This window comes from Schistocerca serialis, chromosome 6 (genome assembly GCF_023864345.2).
Source record: "Schistocerca serialis cubense isolate TAMUIC-IGC-003099 chromosome 6, iqSchSeri2.2, whole genome shotgun sequence".
Taxonomy (NCBI): domain Eukaryota; kingdom Metazoa; phylum Arthropoda; class Insecta; order Orthoptera; family Acrididae; genus Schistocerca; species Schistocerca serialis.
This window is the reverse complement of record NC_064643.1, coordinates 309,610,837-309,622,810: the sequence shown is the minus strand read 5'-3', so window position 1 is coordinate 309,622,810 and position 11,974 is coordinate 309,610,837. Positions and strand designations below refer to the sequence as shown.

At 43.4% G+C, this 11,974-nt stretch overlaps 1 long non-coding RNA gene across 1 annotated transcript; it reads left to right on the top strand.

Moving 5' to 3' along the window:
• Positions 1-1,238: 1,238 nt before the first annotated feature.
• Positions 1,239-11,286, top strand: LOC126484323 (uncharacterized). The gene is made up of 3 exons (XR_007587836.1): positions 1,239-1,446; positions 4,001-4,212; positions 10,896-11,286. It is a non-coding gene; the product is annotated as an uncharacterized LOC126484323 (long non-coding RNA).
• The last annotated feature ends 688 nt before the right edge of the window (positions 11,287-11,974 follow it).

Below are 11,974 nucleotides of genomic sequence, written 5' to 3'. Positions count from 1 at the left end.
AGTTTTAGTTGATGGCACGATGAATTGAACTAAATACGTGGAACTCCTTGATCGCAGGATTGTGCCATTCCCACAGACGTTTGCAGTTGGTGTTGGAACATTTCAGCATGATCTGTCCCCATGTGACACCTGTAAAAGAGTTTAAGACTTTCGCGGAAGTAACCAGCATTAAGGTGCTTCAGTTGGTTTAGTAATTGATGAGGCTTAAAAAACACGTGATCTAACCTGGTCGAATTTATGCAAAAACGTGTTCAGAAGCTCATTAACCCTAGGAATACCAACGCATTTTCTATAACATAGAAAAGCAAATGCGGGGGGGGGGGGGGGGGAGGGAGGGGAGGGGGTGTGTTTGTGCCCATCACCCAAAAGATACGTTAAATATGTATAGGTTTTATTAATATTCCTGTTTTTAAATAGATACTGATGTATAAGTAAGGCATTATGTTTACATCATGTGGAGGGGTACTTTGTTACAACCATATAAAGTTTAAATAATGCATACTTAGTTAATTGTCGTTCATTTTCATTCACAGCATACTTTTTAATGTTATATAGATATGTAAGAATGGTCCTGAACCTGAAAATGTGAATATTACATGTGACGCAAGAAATCGAATTCACTACTAAGGCTTAAGTTTTGGAGTCAAGTTTTACTGAAAATTTTGAAGCAAAGACGGAATCTGATATAATAGATCATTAAGACCAATAAAATTTTTTTCAAAATTTTAAGTTACGTTGTACCAGACTGGATTACGTTATTTTCAAAATAACCGCTTTGTATTGGGAGGGTCAAAGCGAAAGGACTACACTTTAGTTATTAATCTTCAGTAGGCTACCTAGTTTACTGAAGGTACATACAGTGGTAAACGTGCGAAGTAAAAGTTTGTGGAGGTATGTATAGTGGTAAATGTGCATAGTAAAAGTTTAATCATCTTGTCCCAATTAATATCCACTCTACTGTATGTCACTGATTTGTATTGGGAAGAGAGTGCAGGATTCTCGGAGGCGTGGTAATGAAGAAAAGAAAAACCTGCTGCTGCGGTAATAGTGCTGTCTCATAGTCCGACGGCGTGGTTTTTCTGTGCAGATTGCATAGGACGCGCGAATTGAGTGGAGACCTTGAGCAAATGAAGAGTGTCGCGGGAGAGGCGGAAGCGCAGTACGCGTGAGCGCAGCCGAGCGTGGTCCGCGACTGATGGCGGGTTCCTACGGCTGGCGGGCGATCCTATAAGAAGCGCCGCCCGCCGCCACGTCCCGACAAAGCTGCAGCCATGTGGACAGCCAAGCTGGTGCTGGTGGCGGCTCTCGTAGCGGCGGCCTCTGCCCAGTTCGGGGGGACGGACCCGGGCGGGCTGCTCAACGACCCGGCTGCGCTCACCGAGATCATACAGTGTCTGCTGGCCAACTCGGACTCAGGTTGCTCGCTACAGGGACGTCTGCTCAAGAGTAAGCACTCGTTGGTCATAATGGTCATTACAGCACTTTAAAAATGCACTTTTCAGGTCAGTAGCTGGGTCAGAGGCATAGTAAAATCTTCTCGCATTTCGAATAGACTACTCGCGCTTTCGACAGCTGCCTCTGCAGACATCATTAGGTGTAAACCGCATTGACTACCGGGGCTGGCATGGTATTTTTCTCATGTATGTGTTATTGTAGTGGCTGGAACCATCCAGAGAGGGCAAAGTGACGTGTACTCTGAAATGCTGAAAAATGATTAGTGCAGCGGACCGATGACCTCAGATGGAACGAAGGGCCGCCGCCACGTCTGAAACTGCGGCACCTGCCTCCCTGCAATTGCCAGGCACCCATATTTGTTTTCACTCTACGTCCAAGGCCTGCCCTCGCACCCCAGTAAATATGTGTCCCTGGTGTCCGTTATAATAGTTGCCGTATATTGTGTTCTCGGCTGCCTCCTTTATAATGGAATCCTAGTACGAAACGGGTCATTCTGTCTAGAATGACCCGTTTGTAATTTACGTCCGTTTCCCAAACAATGTTGAGCTAAGACCGAGCTTCCATGGGTGTTGCAGATTGCAGATCGATTGTGCTGAGAAATAATTGTTGGATACTTTGCCCTTTTCTGATTTAGTCAGCATGTGAAATTTATGTACCGCCCTCTTGTTCTGTGTGAGGAAATCACACGAAGAATACGTTTGGCAACAGCGTCTCAAAATAGTGGGTTCAAATTGCTCTGGGCACTATGGGACAACATCTGGGGTCATCAGTCCCCTAGAACTTAGAACTACTGAAACCTAACCAACCTAAGGATATCACACACATCCATGCCCGAGGCAGGATTCGAACCTGCGACCGTAGCGGTCGCGCGGTTCCAGACTGAAGCTCCTAGAACCGCTCGGCCGCACCGGCCGCCAGACAACAGCGTCTGTGGCAGGCTGCTCGTATTTTCGCGAGCAATGGTCTGATTGCTTGACTTTTTTAAATCGGGTATGGCGCAACGTAACGAATTTTTTTTTCTTATCTATTAATTCTCAGCACTACCTAGCCTCCAACGCTCTTCCAAGCTTTTCAGACTGTTTCTGATCACCCTGCATAGATGCTACCACATTCACAGCTGTCACCAACACATGAGGCACTCCTCGAACTATGTCGTCTTTAACGAGGCGTAATATATGTCGTATACTGGAGAAGGACCCGAACACTGGTCTCAGTCCATGTCTCTGCACCCCATGTCTTAACTTACGTTTTTCAGGCATGCCACCGGGAAAGACTCTGAGGACATAGTCGCTAACTTAATGGTTCAAGTGGCTCTGAGCACTATGGGACTTAACTTCTGAGGTCAACAGTCCCCTAGAACTAATTAAACGTAACTAACCTAAGGACATTACACACATCCATGCCCGAGGCAGGATTCGAACCTGCGACCGTAGCGGTCGGGCGGCTCCAGACTGAAGCACCTAGAACCACTCGGCCACTCCGGCCGGCACAGTCGGTAACTGTCAAGCCAAAGTTGCCAAGCAATTGAATCACATTCGATGTCGCTATAGTACAGTTTGTTATGGATTCTATAATTGCCTCGGAACATGAAGTGTTGCACGAAATTTCAGGCGAACTGCCGGATGCCAGTACCTCGATGCCACAGTATTTCGACCCCGTCCTCTGGCCATTTACAGGTGTTGGGTTGGGTTGTTTGTGGGCAGAGACCAAAGTGCGAGTTCATCGGTCTCGTCGGATTAGGGTATGACGGGAAAGGAAGTCGGCTGTGCCCTTTCAAAGGAACCATCTCGGCATTTGCCTGGAGCGATTTAGGGAAATCACGGAAAACCTAAAGCAGGATGGCCGGACGCGGGATTGAACCGTCGTCCTCCCGAATGCGAGATCGGTGTGCTAACCACTGCACCACCTCGCTCGGTTTTACAGGTGTACACTGTTCAAATTACACTGAGCACCTTTGTGTAAGACCCTGCTGTCAAATTCGTGGATTATTAATCATTTGACAGTGTGCATACATTTTTCGAGCATATGCGCTTCTGCGAGTGCGCTACGTGATGAAACTCCGCCTCGCTGATATCTCATCGTTCATCTTCTCTCTCTCTCTCTCTCTCTCTCTCTCTCTCTCTCACACACACACACACACACACACACACACACACACATACACACACACACGCGCGGTAAAATCTCAGCACGACTGACCCATAGTACTAGTCTCCACTAGAGACCTTATATCAGAGTCCGCAGCTCGTGGTCGTGCGGTAGCGTTCTCGCTTCCCGCGCCCGGGTTCCCTGGTTCGATTCCTGGCGGGGTCAGGGGTTTTCTCTGCCTCATGCTGACCGGGTGTTGTGTACTGTCCTTAGGTTAGTTTGATTTAAGTAGCTGTAAGTTCTGGGGGACTGATGACCATAGATGTTAAGTCCGATAGTGCTCAGAACCATTTTTGAACATAATACCAGATGAGGGTCAACAACTGCAGCTGTTTAGATACTTTTAGCAGATTGCGAGTGGTGTACCTTGAACCAGAGTGTGGGTCGTTGTCTGCAGGCGTGCTGCCGCAGCTGCTGCAGTCCAACTGCGGCCAGTGCAGCGAGGCGCAGCGCCAGGACGTGGCCAACGTGCTGCGCCACCTGGTCAACGACAGGCCGGAGGAGTGGCAGCGGCTTGCCGCCAAGTACGACCCGGCGGGCACCCTGCGCACGCAGCACGGGGACGAGTGGCGCGCGCGGGGCGTCAACATGTAGCCGCGACCCTAACACGTGAGTTGCCACCACGTACCGTCTGTGTTTCTCTGAGCCGCTGGTCAACACCAGCTAATGTCCCACTAAAAGTGTGGCGCAATTAGTGTGTACCTACAATGATGAGTCGAAATATTTTGACCTTTACTTTAATAGCATGTTGGTACACATTTTGGAATGCACTGTAACAGTTGTTCTGCGTAGCAGGAATACTGCAAGTCTTTGAGGGTTTCTGGAGGTATGAGGTACAGATCACGCCATCTCACTACATTATTCGCCAGTGGTTTGCGGGTGGAAGAGTGGTCCACAGTAGCATTCCAGATATGTTTCAGAGGGTTCAGATCCTACGAAGTTGATGGCCAAAACATGTTCACCGCCATGCACTTAAAATCATTTGGCACTGTTCTATCTCTGTGACACAGACAGTTGTCGCGCTGGGAGATGACATCGCAGTGAAGGTGGTCCGCAATAACGTTCACATAGACCGCAGCACTAATTACTAGCACAGATCAAGCACAAGCCCAGGTAAACGTCCCCCATGGCATGGCATTGCTCCCATCGGCGTGTGTACGCGGCGCGGGGCATGTGACCTATAACACTGGCGTCAATCAATACGATTTTGGAACATGTACCGTGTTTGAATACAGTATAAAGAAAAGTACAAGAAAACGATCTGATGACACACATTCAGGACAGATTCAGAAAATGTCTTTCTCCTAATACACAACTAGTTCTTTATTCTCACGAAGTAATGAGTGATAACTACACGAGGTTTCAAGGGGATATTCCATAATTCTAGATTTCCAAAACGCTCTTGGTATAATTCCTCGCAAGCGGTTTCAAATGACATTGTGGGACTATGGAATATCGTCCCAGTGGCACGACTGAATTCGTGATTTCTTGTCATAAGTCACAGGTCGTAATAATTGACAGAACATCATCGAGTAAAGCACGAGTGATACTTGGCGTACCCCAAGGAAGTGTTATAGGCCCTCTGGTGGTTTACATAATATGAATGATTTAGGAGACCATTTATCGTCTTGCAAGATCATCAGCAGATAAAAACCAATTGGAAAATGATTTAGAAAAGATATCGGGATGGTGCGAAAATTGGTAACTTACCCTAAATAATAAAAAATGGGAGCTCGACCCCTTGAATACTAAAAGGAATCCCTCACATTCCGTTACACAATAAATCACTCAAAGCTAAACGCTGTTAGTTCATTTAAATACTTAAGAACTACAATTACGAACGACTTAAACCGGATCGATCACATAAATAATGTTGTTGAGAAAGGAAACCAAAGACTGAGTTTTGTTGGCAGAACACTTATGTTAGAAGATGCAACCGATCTACTACACGGACTGCCTACACTACGCTTGTCCGCCTTTTGTTAAAGTATACCTGTGTGGTATGGGATGTTAACCGGGTAGGATTAGCGGAAGAAATCAAAGAAGTTCAAATAACAGCAGCTTCTTTTATATTGTCGCGAAACACGAGAGACAATGTCACGGTTATGATACCCGAGTTGGGCTGGCAATCATTACGAGTAAAACAAAGACTTTTTCGTTGCGGCGAGGTCTGTTCACAAAACTTCAATCTCCAACGTTCTCCTCACGCAAATATTTCGTGAAATCCAGTACAGAGGGAGAAATGATCATTGCAATAAAATAACCGAATTCAGAGGTTCTCCCTCGGAAATATTTAACTGTTCGTTTTTCCCGCGTGGTCTTCGAGAATCGAACGGTAGAGAAATAGAATGAAAGTAGCTCGATGAATCCTCTGCCAGCCACTTCAGTTTGAAATGCAGAGTAGTCATGTAGGTGTGGATGTAGACATAAATGACTTAGTGGAAGAGATTTGTGGTAGGACACAGGCAATGAAGAGAGGAGAAAAATGTCTCCTAGCTGGTTGAGAAATGAAACGAGAGAAATCGCAACCGGTGGTTTAAAAATTTTATCTAGTTTTGAAATACATAAATGTCCATATATATGCTAATTTGTAAAGTAGACGCTTAGAAATTGACAAAACAAATTACTTACTTTAACGCAACGCGCCTTCAGCGTGAAGGGCACATTGTTCTACAGCGCATAATTGCACCTTTACTTGAGGACATATGAGAGTTGTGTCTCATTTGTTTTTGCCTAATGTAGATGATAACAGTGGATTTGTTTATAGTGTCAGGTCATGTTCGAATTTTATGGTGATGAGAGAAGACGGTGAATCCTGGTTCCGACACATAGCCTATTCCTCTCGAATTGCTCCATCGGGATAGATGGATACCCATCAACAGACATGCCATTACAACATGAGACACTACGATGAGGTTTCGATTTAATCCAGGAAATTGACCCAAAGTCTGGAGATCAGGTCACCACCATCCTCCCTTTGCCAGCTAAATACTGGCGGTGCAAACTTTTTGCAACATCATGATTCTAGCTAGGTCACCTCCGAATCGAGTGCCACCAGAGCGGCGTGCGTTACCAACCTGGGTTACGGACGCAGAAGGGCACTCACAACTTTGATACCGCAGAAGAAAATTCCCAAGGATTAGTTTTTCTGTGTTTTTTTTTTTTTCATCAAAGAGACAGTGATATGTAAAGTCACATCACTACTACACGCTACAGGAATGACGAGATGTTTCTACAAACGACTCACTCACGAACGTCTGAAAACGTGTCATTTTGGTACAGGAGTAAAAGACGCTCGCCCATCGCGTCCCCCGAAGATGACTTCGTAAGACATATCAGTTCCTACACGAAGAAGCGTATGGTCAAAACATACTGCATATGAATTAAGAATCGAATAAGTAGGCCAGGGAAACAATATTGAGGCATCTTGTTTTAGGTGGATTGTCATCTTTGATCCAAAAGTATTTACATTCTACCAGGATTTTCTACGATGTTACTGGTCTGCTTACATCACTTAATCAACATGCTTCTCACCAGCATCTGCACTGCTACATGCTTCATTCACAGCTGGAAATTCCTCCTTTCGAAATTAAAAGTTATTCTTAGTTGATGGTTTAGCACTTTCTTCTTAGAGTGTAAAATATTTTGTTGGCTCCTGACTACGTAGTGAAAATGATAATCGTAAGAAAAACAAAGAGCTCGCACGGAAAGATTTAAGAGTTCACTTGTCCCACGCAATGTTCGGGAGCGGAACGGTATAGAAATAGCTTGATGGTGGTATGATGAAACCTCTCCCATTAATTATGACTTGTAGAGTAATCATCCTGCCCCATGAACCATGGACCTTGCCGTTGGTGGGGAGGTTTGCGTGCCTCAGCGATACAGATGGCCGTACCGTAGGTGCAACCACAACGGAGGGGTATCTGTTGAGAGGCCAGACAAACATGTGGTTCCTGAAGAGGGGCAGCAGCCTTTTCAGTAGTTGCAGGGGCAACAGTCTGGATGATTGACTGATCTGGCCTTGTAACATTAACCAAAACGGCCTTGCTGTGCTGGTACTGCGAACGGCTGAAAGCAAGGGGAAACTACGGCCGTAATTTTTCCCGAGGACATGCAGCTTTACTGTATGATTAAATTATGATGGCGTCCTCTTGGGTAAAATATTCCGGAGGTAAAATAGTCCCGCATTCGGATCTCCGGGCGGGGACTACTCAGGAGGACGTCGTTATCAGGAGAAAGAAAACTGGCATTCTACGGATCGGAGCGTGGAATGTCAGATCGCTTAATCGGGCAGGTAGGTTAGAAAATTTAAAAAGGGAAATGGATAGGTTAAAGTTAGATATAGTGGGAATTAGTGAAGTTCGGTGGCAGGAGGAACAAGACTTTTGGTCAGGTGATTACAGGGTTATAAATACAAAATCAAATACGGGTAATGCAGGAGTAAGTTTCATAATGAATAAAAAAATAGGAGTGCGGGTTAGCTACTACAAACAGCATAGTGAACGCATTATTGTGGCCAAGATAGACACAAAGCCCATGCCTACTACAGTAGTACAAGTTTATATGCCAACTAGCTCTGCAGATGATGAAGTAATAGATGAAATGTATGACGAGATAAAAGAAATTATTCAGGTAGTGAAGGGAGACGAAATTTTAATAGTCATGGGTGACTGGAATTCGTCAGTAGGAAAAGGGAGAGAAGGAAACATAGTAGGTGAATATGGATTCGGGGGAAGGAATGAAAGAGGAAGCCGCCTTGTAGAATTTTGCACAGAGCATAACTTAATCATAGCTAACACTTGGTTCAAGAATCATAAAAGAAGATTGTATACCTGGAAGAATCCTGGAGATACTAAAAGGTATCAGATAGATTATATAATGGTAAGACAGAGATTTAGGAACCAGGTTTTAAATTGTAAGACATTTCCTGGGGCAGATGTGGATTCTGACCACAATCTATTGGTTATGAACTGCAGATTGAAACTGAAGAAACTGCAAAAAGGTGGGAATTTAAGGAGATGGGACCTGGATAAACTGAAAGAACCAGAGGTTGTAGAGAGTTTCAGGGAGAGTATAAGGGAACAATTGACAGGAATGGGGGAAAGAAATACAGTAGAAGAAGAATGGGTAGCTCTGAGGGATGAAGTAGTGAAGGCAGCAGACGATCAAGTAGGTAAAAAGACGAGGGCTAATAAAAATCCTTGGGTAACAGAAGAAATATTGAATTTAATTTATGAAAGGAGAAAATATAAAAACACAGTAAATGAAGCAGGCAAAAGGGAATACAAACGTCTCAAAAATGAGATCGACAGGAAGTGCAAAATGGCTAAGAAGGGATGGCTAGAGGACAAATGTAAGGATTTAGAGGCTTGTCTCACTAGGGGTAAGATAGATACTGCCTACAGGAAAATTAAAAAGACCTTTAGAGAGAAGAGAACCACTTGTATGAATATCAAGAGCTCAGATGGCAACCCAGTTCTAAGCAAAGAAGGGAAGGCAGAAAGGTGGAAGAAGTATATAGAGGGTTTATACAAGGGCGATGTACTTGAGGACAATATTATGGAAATGGAAGAGGATGTAGATGAAGACGAAATGGGAGATAAGATACTGCGTGAAGAGTTTGACAGAGCACTGAAAGACCTGAGTAGAAACAAGGCCCCTGGAGTAGACAACATTCCATTAGAACTACTGATGGCCTCGGGACAGCCAGTCATGACAAAACTCTACCATCTGGTGAGCACGATGTATGAGACAGGCGAAATTCCCTCAGACTTTAAGAAAAATATAATAATTCCAATCCCAAAGGAAGCAGGTGCTGACAGATGTGAAAATTTCCGAACTATCAGTTTAATAAGTCACAGCTGCAAAATACTAACGCGAATTATTTACAGACGAATGGAAAAACTGGTAGAAGCCGACCTCGGGGAAGATCAGTTTGGATTCCGTAGAAATGTTGGAACACGTGAGGCAATACTGACCTTACGACTTATCTTAGAAGAAAGATTAAGAAAAGGCAAACCTACGTTTCTAGCATTTGTAGACTTAGAGAAAGCTTTTGACAATGTTAACTGGAATACTCTCTTTCAAATTCTGAAGGTGGCAAGGGTAAAATACAGGGAGCGAAAGACTATTTATAATTTGTACAGAAACCAGATGGCAGTTATAAGAGTCGAGGGGCATGAAAGGGAAGCAGTGGTTGGGAAAGGAGTGAGACAGGGTTGTAGCCTCTCCCCGATGTTATTCAATCTGTATATTGAGCAAGCAGTAAAGGAAACAAAAGAAAAATTCGGAGTAGGTATTAAAATTCATGGAGAAGAAATAAAAACATTGAGGTTCGCCGATGACATTGTAATTCTGTCAGAGACAGCAAAGGACTTGGAAGAGCAGTTGAACGGAATGGACAGTGTCTTGAAAGGAGGATATAAGATGAACATCAACAAAAGTAAAACGAGGATAATGGAATGTAGTCAAATTAAGTCGGGTGATGCTGAGGGAATTAGATTAGGAAATGAGACACTTAAAGTAGCAAAGGAGTTTTGCTATTTAGGGAGTAAAATAACTGATGATGGTCGAAGTAGAGAGGATATAAAATGTAGACTGGCATTGGCAAGGAAAGCGTTTCTGAAGAAGAGAAATTTGTTAACATCGAGTATAGATTTAAGTGTCAGGAAGTCGTTTCTGAAAGTGTTTGTATGGAGTGTAGCCATGTATGGAAGTGAAACATGGACGATAACTAGTTTGGACAAGAAGAGAATAGAAGCTTTCGAAATGTGGTGCTACAGAAGAATGCTGAAGATACGGTGGGTAGATCACATAACTAATGAGGAGGTATTGAATAGGATTGGGGAGAAGAGAAGTTTGTGGCACAACTTGACTAGAAGAAGGGATCGGTTGGTAGGACATGGTTTGAGGCATCAAGGGATCACAAATTTAGCATTGGAGGGAACCGTGGAGGGTAAAAATTATAGAGGGAGACCAAGAGATGAATACACTAAGCAGATTCAGAAGGATGTAGGTTGCGGTAGGTACTGGGAGATGAAGAAGCTTGCACAGGATGGAGTAGCATGGAGAGCTGCATCAAACCAGTCTCAGGACTGAAGACCACAACAACAACAACAGAGTAATCTTCTAAATGTAGATGTAGATGTAGATGATCTGTCAACCACATATTTTTTTATGGCTTTCGGAGCTGTAATATGAATTTAAATGTATAAATATGTTTCATTACTTGCTAAAGTTGTGTACAATATTTAGTTGCAGAACTACTCATGAGACAAATTTTTTGTTTACAGGTTGAGGTTTCATAGAAAAGCACCATATAAATCACCAATGAACTTGCGGTCAACACTCACAACACTGGAGTTTACCAAGTTGAACCACACCAGCACCTCCGAAGCATCTGACGTAAAGGAACGTTATTTCCTTCAAAGAACGTATGCTATTGCCAGTATCTGGTACTCACCAAATTGCACCTTCGCGTCAGGTACCTGATGTAGTGACTGACATGAAACTAGTGACATGTACATTAAAATACGTCTGTGGACGCCAAAGAAATATGTAGTTATGTTTATTGCGTGCACGCCGAGCACTCACGAATGTTTTAGTGAAATTCTGTACAACGATTTTTATTATCTAAGAAATAAAACTCGGAATAAACTTCTGATTCAAATGGTGGCAACCCAACGACTGTAATTTCATGGTTTTCGGCAATAGAAAGAAATCTTTGTATACGAAAACATCTAGCGACCCGAAACTGCATACATAATTCTGCTGCCACCTTCACTTCTACGACCAGCGACTCAGTTCAGAAAGATATACTAACAGTTTGTCGGTCACCAGTGAAGTCTCACATACCTGAAGGAAACAAATATTATACGTGATAGGAAACTGACACCTTTTCTAAAACTGATGCCATGAATTGTGAATGTAGAAATATTTCTCAAACTATGTTTACAGTAATCCATGTATACATCAGCACACACTCTACTGCAACGTGAAAATTGATTAAGTTTATACTAACGAGACGGAATTTTTCACCGTATTTTAAATGGTTATATTCTTAACAGCTGCCTAAAACTTTTAGATTAAAAGAGAATGATGCTCAACATACAGCATATGGTCTCTCATGAACCAGCAAATTACTCCAATACCTAATGAGTCTGTTGATTTACAAGGCACACGAAGAGAGACATGAATAAGCTCATAAGGCAAAGAATCAAAGAGATGTTCACCAGAGTAGAGCCATCGAGAATACTATAAAAAGTATCAACTTTTATTAAAGTTTAACTTTTATTAAAAGTTACAAAAGAAAAACGGCTGGAAGAAACGTCTGTTTTGTCTGTATTTATTAACGAAGAGGAAAGTAAAACCT